This window comes from Corvus brachyrhynchos, unplaced genomic scaffold (genome assembly GCF_000691975.1).
Source record: "Corvus brachyrhynchos isolate BGI_N302 unplaced genomic scaffold, ASM69197v1 scaffold126, whole genome shotgun sequence".
Taxonomy (NCBI): Eukaryota; Metazoa; Chordata; class Aves; order Passeriformes; family Corvidae; genus Corvus; species Corvus brachyrhynchos.
In genome coordinates, this window is record NW_008239283.1 from 8,575,566 (window position 1) to 8,586,932 (window position 11,367).

An 11,367-nucleotide genomic window follows, 5' to 3' on the forward strand; every position below is an offset into this window, starting at 1 on the left:
CTGAGTGTTGCGGGCATTTACTTGTTTACATCTCTTGAAAATACTTTTCCTTCTCCTCTCATGCTTTTGCCTTGCTTTTCTCTGTAAGAGTTTTGTGTGAAACTGATGTCCTCTGTGCTAGACAAGGGGAAGGATTTTGTTAGCAACATCTAAACAGATTCCCTCTTCCATGGCCTACTGCAAGATGTCCCTGTTCTCTTGCCAAAAAAACTGATACAGAAAATGTCACCATAATTTTATTTTCAACAAATAGAATTTATCTATCAGCTTGCACTAAATCCATGTGTGTTTAGATATAAAAGTGGCAGCTCTCTATTTTCACTGAACCTCTTAGTTATCCCTTTCAGAAAATATAACTTGGCCATTATTGCAGTTTGACATGGAAGTTTTTAATGTTTAAAGGTTTAGCTGCTTAAGCAATCAGATGGACACAAAAGTGTTCAGTAAGAGAAAACCACAGCTGGAAAATGCCATCGTGTCCTCAGCCCTTATAAGCAGATTTTAAAAGGTAGAACATAACAGCTGTCCTCTTCAGGCTGTCCTGTATAGTCTCAGTCTGAGAATATTTATGTGTGTATACATATATATGATCCAGTTTCAAGAGAAATGAGTTTTTCCTTTCCTTTCCTTTCCTTTCCTTTCCTTTCCTTTCCTTTCCTTTCCTTTCCTTTCCTTTCCTTTCCTTTCCTTTCCTTTCCTTTCCTTTCCTTTCCTTTCCTTTCCTTTCCTTTCCTTTCCTTTCCTTAAATTCAGCTTTCCAGTAATTTATAGATGCTGCCCTGTTTTCAGCCTGCCCAAGTACTTTGTATGACACTTCCATTAAAATTCAAATGGTGAAGGTTTCCTGAATTGCCTTACAATGGGGCAAGCAAGAAAAAAGCAGTGACTGGAGAGCAGACAGGTGGGGTATCTCACAGGAGCACCATATTTAGGACCTGGAGGCTGCAGAGCAGTCCCCTACTTGTATAAGCTTATCCCAGCAAAACAAAAGTCTATCTTCACAGAGGTTCCCTTGCCTGCTGGTGACCAAAAGCAGCCTCAGTTTTATGCACTGTGTGGCACTGAGTCCTGGCTGAAATTACTGGGAAGTTTGTGTACCAGTGCTGGTTTTTTTCTAAAACAGACTTTCTGGAGCCACTTTCGAGTGAAATAAGAAAATTACCCAGTTCTTTAGGGCAAAGAGACTTAAAGTTTGCCTCCATTGACTAGTTTCATGATAGAAATGGGGAAGAAAAACCAGCCACTGGGCAATAGCAAAGTACACAAGATAGGGTCTCCTGACAGCATGGTGGGATGTGATGTGGGAGGTCAAAATTTGCTGAATTTGGGTGCTGACCATTTAGTGTACTTGTGTACATTGCAAAGGGTCCTTTGCCCTGTTAGGTGAGTCTTGTGGAGGGACTGAGCATTTGGAAAAAGGAAGGAAAAAATGAAGAAAATGTAGGAAAGCCAAGGAATTCCATCATTTATTTATTTGTTTGAGAGGATGTTTGTAATATTATTATTACATTTTAAGTTAAGGGGGATTTTTTGTTGGTTTGTTGTTTGGTTTTTTGTTTGTTTGTTTGTTTGTTTGTTTGTTTGTTTTGGCTAGGAAATTATTCAACTGCAAATTTTTCAGCTGCAAGTGTTAGAACCCTTTCTCCCCTTAGCATCCTGGCTATGTAAGTGATAAGTCAATTTGACCTCCTTTGTATTTCTTTCAATCCTGAACAGTATCAAGAAGGATATTTTAATTTCCTCCAGTGCATTCCACCTGGCACTTCTCCTGGGCTGTGATTTATTGCTTATTGTTGTGTCTATGTTTAATACACGCCAATATTCAGCCACTACGGGAAGAAGGGCTCCCACCCCTACAACACTCCCTGCCTACTTTTTTGTTGTGCTGTGACTTCGTGACTGGCCTCCTTGAAAAGCCCTGGTTTCAGCAGTTTTTATAATGTAATTGTTTTGGTGGGGGGGATCGAGAAGCTTGGAGGTGACTGAGAGAATTTGTGCCTCCCAGGCAGGAATACCACATTGTTTGTTGTAAACTCTGCCTTCTGTTATCAGGAAACTTTTCAGCCTTTTACACCCCGGGGGCTGATGTGGGTTTGTGATTGCTGATACAGAGCTCCTGCCTTCCCCCTCCTCCCTGGAACAGGCAATCATGTATCGAGAGAAAATTGACCCTAGCATTGATCCCGACCAGCGATCTTTGCTGCTCTGCTGCTTTTAAAACCTCGGGGCTTGGTACCGAGGCTCAGAATTGGGGCAGAGGGAAAAACTGCAGCAAACGGAAGAGATGGAAAGGGATAAGGATTCCTGCCATCTCCTTTACTGTTTGTTTATTGACACGGCACCAATTTAATCTTTTAAATGGTGACCAGTAACTCAGCCCCATGTCTTGATGTAGTGGGTGTCTGAGCAGTGTTTTGTGTGTGCCCACTGACCTGTCTCAGTTTGTCTTTTCAGAACAGCCACTCTTAGCAACAGGGCAATGGGAAGACATCTGTAATGTCAGCTGCCCAAATTTACAGGCTGGACTTGGCTGCAGGGACCTTGCCTTGTGCATGTGTGTTCCTGGTGTTTGTCTTTCCTGCTCTCTTTCCTGCTGCCGTTCCCCGCTCACTGGAGACTTTTAGGAAGATGCCCAACACGAGCAAAACCTACAAGCCCTTTGAACGTGCAAAATGTTTTGAAGGTTGCTTTGCTGGGTGGTAGTTTGGCTGTGCTTGCTGCTGAATTTTGCATGGCTTTGAAATGTGTGTAACTTCCCTGCAATTTTCAAATGAGCTTCGATTTTTTACCCCAAGTTGCCCCCAAGCTTTGGTGAGGAATATTTGAGGAACCAGTACTGCAGCCTTATCACTGACACCACTGTATCTTTAGAATGTGCCTGAACAAAATCCCAAATCTGAATTTCAGAGAGCTGAGGACCTCAGATCTGGAGCGTTCTTTTCAGGTGGGACATATCTTTAAGGGTTAGTTTAATAAATTTTTCAAAGGCTGGGGTGCAGTTACTCATTTTTAGCAATTGAGATGAGACAGATAGGAAAACGAAGCTGGTTCTTACAGGGAATACTTTACGATCTCTGTGTTGACCCTTTGCAGCATCAGAACCGTGGGCCTCTGAGCAGATGGAAGCCCTGAGGCGGGCCAAGGATTTTGATTACACGTTTAAATGACGAAAAGAAAATGTTTGGAAATAAGACCAGCCGGTCTCCTGAATCCCCACCCCTTCTGCTCTCCCTGTCCTGACCAGTTTATTTTAATGCACTTTATCTTGATATTCATTCCTTCCTCTTCTTCCTTCCATATTTTTTTTCTGCATAAAACTTGCAGTTAACATGGTGCAAGTTGCCATTTTGGATGTACAGTGTGGTTCTGGGGATAGTTTGGCTTGCCTGTCCTCTCCCTGCCATGCTATGGGCATCTCCCAGGTTGTGTCAGTGCCACCTCAGGTTAATTTCATGCCAGTGTGGATCCTCCGGCTTCCAGAGCCAGGACCTCTTGCAACATCTATGACATGCGCTTATCTGAACTCTTGCCTGCTTTTTTGACCTGATTGCAGGGAGTTTGCTATTGAGTGATGCTGAATTTTTGCCCTCCTGCTTGGCCTAAGTTCTGCCTCACATCCCCTCCCAGCCATGTACTTAATGCAAAGCTGGCAGAAATGACTCAGCTGACAAGGACTCTTATTTATTGACTTGATATCTGTGTGAGAAGCGCAGCTCACCTCTGAATAGCTCTGGGACAGTGATCAGACAGCTAAGTACATATAGGTGGGTAACTCCTGAAATGGCTCCAGGGAGTTTTTGGAAGAAAAAGATCAGCAGCTGCACTAAAGAAGCAGAGAGTTTTCTGCCCTCTTTGTCTCTCTCCAAAGTGGAACTATAGTTCCAAGCACGTACTGTCCACCTTTAAGGGTTTTGGGATATCACATGGAGGATTGCTTTGGAGTTTAATGGTATGTTCTTCTTTTTCTTTTCACTCTTTATATGATGCAAAATCCTCTGTAACAAAGGAGTGAAGCACTTGAATGTAGGATTGTAAAACCTGAATTACAGGACTGCCATATTTCAGAAGTGAAACTATTGGGGAATTTGTTTTGAGAAATAACATAGTCTGGGAAGAGATCTAAAAATTTTCCAGTTTTGGGGAAGGATTTAATTGAATACAGGCTGGAAATCCTCTGACTTCTTCATCAGAATAATGATAGTTCCTTGAAGGACAAACAATGAACTGCTGCTGGGTAAAAAGCATGGAAGAGAAAAATGTTTGAAAAGGTAGGGGAGGGAACAAGAGAGACACTGTTGTTCAGTGGAGCCCAGCATCCAGCAGATCACTGAGGTGACACTGGTGTCCAGATTGTTCGTCAAAGATCTTGAAAATCCAACACCTTTTTCTGAGCTGAGGCTGTTGAAAATCTGGCCCAGATTTTGTTTTGAAGATCTTCTCCCTGAGAGTTTAAAAAAATATTCAGCACATTGAATATCCATTTAAAAACAGAGGCAAAAGGAAAGGTAATAGACTGCAAAAATGTTGTGATAAAGCTTAATCATTAATTTCCATCTGTTCTGGCTGATATGGCCTCTCCACAATTAAGGGAATTAGTTAATTATTGTATCACCAATAATGCTGAAAAGCCTTGGAAGACTTCATAGGCAGAAAGGAGAGTACTCAGCCCAGTGTTTTGTCATCCACAGTATCCAATAATACATCAGAATAAATCACTAAACATCTGGTTTGACATTCTGGTTGCATTTAAGAAAATAGCGAGCCTCCCACTGACAGAGAATGAAGACATCAAACAGAACCATGATCACTAAAGCTCTTGGAAAGAATGAAGTTTGTAGATGAAATGGATCTGTGTTCTTTAAATAGAAGTACAAAATTATACCATTTTCTCTATCCTGACAACACATTTGCATCTGCTGTAGCAGGCAATTACTCCCATTTTCTTTAATGTAGCTGTTTATATATGTAAAGTTAAGTGCATCCATACTGTTTGCAGGATATGGACCCTTAAGATTTGAAGGGATGGTAAGGTCTAAGGAACGTGGCTTTCAGAATAGCAGTTGAAGAGCTTCACTTGGATGGTCTGGGAAAGGGATGTGTCTGAAATTGGAAATAAAAAGCAGGCAAGGGTAAGCAGTGAGGTAGTGAGCTGGGGCATGTTTCCTCTAAGATGCCAGAGAGACTGGTTTTCAGTTTCATTTTATTTGACATTATCTTTAATGGCATGGAAGAAAGAAAATAGCACTCTTTGTAGATGGCATTTAAGTATGAAGGAATCACAAATAACAATGAGGAGAGAAATGCAGTGCAGGGCCAGCAGGGAAACCAGCAAGAGGCTGAGTCTGAGGAATAAACCTGTGCTGAGATTTCTGGTGAGTGTGGCGCTGAAAAAGAGAGAGGACACAGAATAGGAAGGGGCTCTGCTCCCAACCAGATGAATTATTACAGTTTTTCTCATTTCTACTGAGTGCTCAAACCAATGACATGATTTATGTTAATTTTAACCAACCTGTACACTTCTAGGCTCCCACTTTTTGTTCTGAAGTCTGTAAATGACCCTGAGTGAACAGAAGGGGAATTTAGCAGTAGCTGGAGTCCAGAGTTATACAGTTGCTGAAACAGATGAAGGTCACTTCAGAAAAAGCCAAACAAAATCAGCTGATTACAGGGCTCACTTCATTTTGTCTCCTTACTATCACGACTAGGGTGCCAATTCATTTTGGGTTGCCAGGAGGGAGGACATACGTTACACATGGCAGGGCTTTTGTTTGCTCCCTATTTTTAAAGCATCCTGCCAACATGACTTAGGAACAGTTTAGTGTATAGATCCTTTTACCTCTAGGAGACTGGCTTTAGGCCAACTCAGATCAATGCTGTCTAAAAGTCATTACCATCTGATGCCTGCTAGGTGGGCTGTGTGAAATTACTTTCAACACAGTGGCAACTGACAGGAAAGCATGTAGTTTTCTTGGAATATGTTATGTTAGGATGACATCTATGCTATTGTTATACAAACAAGATTAATAACTAAAGCTACCAGCAAGCCCCAGGGCAGATATCCATTGCATCTGTCAATTCTTACCATTTACTACTGTTATGTCATAAGATTTGTATTCTAGGCAATGGTCACATTCAGTAATGTGGCTCCTGATGAAAGGGTCTGAAGTCTTAGTGTTGCTATGTCTGGTTTTCTTCATGTCTCTATCTTCAGGCAGAATTTGCAGGGTAAAATGGACACATTTTACATACACACACAGATGTGTCCAGTGTTAATACTGAATTAATGTATTGCCACAGATGCATCATTAACTTTTTATCAGGAGATGTGCTGTTTTACCTGTTTGGGGAAGAGGAAGTATCTGGAACCAGAGGAAATTTGGTTTTGCTTGTTCAAGTTTAAAATATAAGTGGATATAAACACATAAAATATATATGGGTTATAGAAAAATATAATATTGTACAGTTAGGTATCTTCTGTCGAAATACCAAGTATTGTAGAACTATGGGAACACTCCAGTCTGCAAGAGGTAAAGCTGGATTTCAAGAATGTCCATTTACTTAAGTGATGTTCTCTTGTTAGAAAGAGGAATGGAGATTGTTTGATGGTGTTTTTATAATTACATGGGAAGAAGCAGTGGAGAATATGTAGCAGGACCATTTTGTGCCTTATACAGTGTTAAATAGCCCTGCATTAGAAGGGAGATGTGTTTGATCCTCAGGCTGTAATGGATGGTCTAATATTTATTTGCCTCTTCCAACATACATTAATCTACAAAGGCTCTATCTAGTTGAATCTGCATCTTGTTGAGCAGAAAATAATTACCCAGAGCTTAACAAAATCCAACTTTCACAAAGGAGCTGCTTGAATATGGATTACTTTGTGCAGCCTAGGTGACAACTGTAGGCTATTTTCAGGTTTCTTTATCATCATTCACACTGCTTTCTAAGTTTCCTGCCTTTGCAATTTTCTTTCCCATCCTAAGTTCCCATTTTAGCGTAACTTGTGTTCCTAAATCAGCATCTTGCAGAGGCTACATAAAGCACCTGTCTGTGTCCCTTGCAGTGGATTTGCTCCTGCCTAAGCCACCCTTTTCCTGTCTCCACCTACACCACCAAACTACAGCAATTTGCCATGTTCACACAGAAGTCTCAGATCTGCAGCCTCAGAGTAGAAGCACAGGAGCAGAGCACGTCTTGATCTGACAGCTGCCTCCAGACACTGACTGACACAGGGCAGAGACAGGGGGTAACACTTGAGTGCACTGATTTGCCCAAGCTGCCTTTCCAAAAGGATGTCTGGTCCCCTCTGCCTCTTCCCATATGGCAGCCCTGGGGAGCATGTTTTCTTAAGGCTCAAAAGCCTGCCGAGGCTTGGAAACGGTGGTGCTTCGCAACCCAGACAAACATGCCCCACATTCAGGAATTCCTTCTGGCTATTCCTTTCATTAGGACTTTAATAGTATCTGAGTTTTCTTGTGGATGAATGATCCTGTCACTGGTAGTCAGAGACCCTCTGTACTTTTGTTTTTATTAGAGGTCAGTTTTGTTTGGCACAGTGCCAAGAGTTTCTAATAGTGTTCGTGAAGGAACACTGTTGGTTGGTTTTTTTTTTTTACTAATCTGTTTTACTGATGTAAAATAAATCCAGATTTAATCAGAGATGGCATTAATCTTCATATTTGAATAAATGGAAGGTTGTTTTATTTCACAGCTTTAAAAATAAAAATAAATTCCTATCCAATAAAGAAGTCACTGTTGCTATAAGATGATGGAATGGGATGTCAGAAAGTAAGAAATTGAATAGTTGTGTAGCTTGTGCGAGGCCATAATCTATAAACCTCAATCGATTAAAGTGATATTGAAAATGGTAGGCCAGAAGGTGAACTCTAGCAAGCCCAGGTCCCTGATGTGGAAAAGAAAATGAGATGAAACTGCCTGTAAAAATCCTCTGTCTGTGCACTGCTTTTTTTTTAATAAGTAACATATGTTTGACTCATAAATGGACTTCAGTTTTGGAGGTTGTTTTACACCATGGCTTTAATTTATGCATTCAAAACAAATCATGTGCAGAGCAGCAATCACTGATGCTAAGCATGTGTGGGTGATAAATGACACATGCACACTTCAGCTTCTCTGCCTCTGCATCCAATATCACATGCCAAAATACCAAACCTTGTCTGTCCAGATTAACATCAACTCTACCCCTCACAGTGGTGGTACCTGTGAGCTGTAGTATGCTCTTCCCAAGCAGGGCCCTGCTCCACAAATAGCCCTGTGAATTCCTTATGGAGTATGTGGCTACTGGTCTTGAGGAAAGGGCAGTAACATCTGGCATGGAACATGTTATCTTCACCAACTGAGCAATGAAGCTGCTGCTTGACCAGCATCTGACTAAAGCAGCTCAGTTCCACTTGGCTTCTCTTCTCAGGGGGAAAGATAATGGATTTGTCCAGATCGCTAACTCATTTCTGCAGTTTGAATTTTTAAAGGTATCAAAATTAGAGGGATTGTTTGAAGGTCTGGTGCTTTTTTTTCCCTTTCTAATCTTATTTTCTTAACCCACGAACATCCTTTTGATTCTCATTCTTCTCTTTTCATGCCATCTGGCTTTAGGGAAGACAGAGGTTGCTCTTCCTTGCATGGGCTATTGAGGTTGTCAGTAATTATGATTCGGTTGGCTGGAAGCTTATATGATTATTTGTTTAGTTCATCCCCTCTGCAGGTTGCTAGCAATGGGACAGTAAGCCTGTCTGCCAAACACAGCCTCATGCTTACAACTAACACAGCTAAAACCCCTTTATTGCTTGCAAAGAGATGTTCCCTCGCAGGTAACCATTCCAAGAGTGCAACAAACCAGTGTGGAATTGGAATTCTGAGGTCTGAGCTCCTGTGCTGCCCATGCTCCTGAGATGCTGAGCATGGATGTGCCTTGCAGGAACAGCGTTGTAAATGTTTGCACTGCACCAGTGGATGTGCCTCTGGTGGACTGACTGATGATGCCCATGGGGTCTGAAGGACCAGGTACAGTGACAGTTCTTGTGTCTGCCTGACAAACAGGACCTTTACTGCATGTTCCCAACTCATGAGCAAAAACGCAGAACTGTCTCTTGGTGCAGTGACAGGGTTTTGAGCAAACACAGTTTGGGAAGGAACTTCTCAGGCTTTGGGTCTAGAGCCCTGCCTCTGCACATCATCATGTTCTGTCATTCCATTCCTATTTGCTTTTAGTCATAAAAAAGGAGTGAGAAAAAGTTAAATGAAAGAGAGGAAATGAAAACTGGGAGAGTAAGCACAGCCTGGTAGATGAAAGGAGCAGAGTTCTTCATTGTGAATATTTCAAATGAGTTTTGTGGCTCTTGGTACAAAATGGCATTTTTATGTGTCTTCTGTCTGGTAGTTACAATGGGAAGAGGCTGTAGTAATTCTTTTTTTCCTTTGGTCTGTCAAAGCCTAACCTCTTGGGCCTGGTTCCATTGATTTGATGATCCATTTATTATACAGTCTAAAGTTTTAACTCTCAGGGAAAAATGACCAAAAGATGAAGTTATCTAGACCCAGAGCAAATTAAAGTGGGAATGAAAAACTTTTGAAATACAGATGTTTAAGCTTTAATGAAGATTCTGAAAGAAGATGTCATTCAGGACATTATAAAAAAGGGATCTTGGGCAGCATCAGCATACTGGAAGCAGAAGCCTTTTTACAGCACATGCTATTAGTGAAGGCTCAGCACACCAGGTGTCAAAGACCATATAAAAACTCTTGTGAATCATAGGTAAGACTTTACATGGACTTCAGTGGACTGTGGATAGTGCCTTTCTTGCAGAGCCTTAATCTGTCGTGTTATCCCAGATCACTGCTGTAGAAATGATTGCAACAGCCAACAACAGGGAGGCTTACAGCTTCCAAACAGCAGGCAGCAGGTGAGCTGTTATGAGCAAGATTTTATTTTCATGCAAATGACCTTCTTAAGTGAGAATGAGGAACTGGAGAAAAAACCACCTTGACTAGGAGACACAAATGGAATTGTTTTTTGATTGAACATTTTCAGTGTATGCCTTTATGCCTCACACAAGACATTTATTGCGAGGCAATGAATTGAAATGAATCACTATTGATAGTAATGCCCTATCAAAATAAATCCAGCCTCTTAGATATCTGTGAATGTGAGGTTAGTAGACCGCCAGAGGGAAACTGGGGGCATGAACCATATGGTATCATCATCATCTTACTTTCACAAACATCCCACTTTGTAGGATTTCATTAACTAAGTCATTAGTATTAAGAGAGTCAGTGTTAACTTGCTATGCTCAGGTAGTCTTCTGGGATAATGGCTTCCCTCTAACCCTGGGAATTGTGGTGGGAGACAACAGGATAGTGTGTCATTAGTTCCTTGAGGCATTCCCAGCCTGCTACTGAGGAGACTTAAGTGAAATGTTCCCTCTATGTATGATATAAAATCTGGGCAACTGAGCCAGTGGCAGAAGTCCCATTGCCTTTGAAACATCGGAATTTCATTGTTGTATGTAAACTCCTTTGTATCTTATTTCACAGTATTTACATACTGCCCTGCAAGACTGCAGGCCCTGTGGCCTCTGTGAGATTTTTCAGCAGTATCATAGTACAAAATGGTATTTACATGTAAACATTTCAATTTATATTGTGTTCTGAGCACAGGGAAATGCTATGGTATCTTTGCATTTTCCACACCATGGTGCCTGATCTACTAAGAATGACAGTGTCCTTCTGAAGCATTTTGATTTGGGTATGCATGTGTGCTGGCATATATTTGTCTTTTGGTATGTGTTTGCTGATGTGGCTTTATCTTTTAATGACATAAATAGGGATATGTATATTCTAAAGATACTGTAAGGATATAAATTAGGTTGGCTTTTGAAGTGTTCACTGAAAGTATTTGCCAGAAATGACATTCTCTTGCGTTATGTACATTGTAATGCTTTTCCTGCTTAAAAAAGGGGAAAAAAAGGAGCAAATTTTGTGTAAGTAAATACATTTTTCCTCACCCCTAAGTGTATTGCTGTCAGCTGATATAATAGGTTTCTCACCAGAGTTGAAGCAGATGAGACTGCTCTGAGTCCTGAAGGGAGGCAGACAGCATAGCTATTTTGTTTTCAGATTTCAAATGGTTTTGAGGGCCTGCCATGAGATGAGGAGAAGTCCCAGGCTGTGATGGTTGTTAAATTACAGAGTGCGTGTTTTGACAGCCCAGCAGAGCCTGGGCTGGGTAGGAACTCGTTACACCCTGGATGCAGAGCGTGGGGCTGGCTGCAGCTTCCAGCCAGCAAGTGCCGTGCCAGGCATTGCCCAGAGCCCATCACCACAGCCTGCCATGCCAAGCATTGCCCAGAG

General features: G+C 41.5%; 1 protein-coding gene across 3 annotated transcripts in view; it reads left to right on the forward strand.

The window, feature by feature from the left end:
- Positions 1-11,367, forward strand: part of SEMA5B (semaphorin 5B) — a 216,500-nt gene that overhangs the window by 162,429 nt on the left and 42,704 nt on the right. The window lies entirely within an intron of this gene.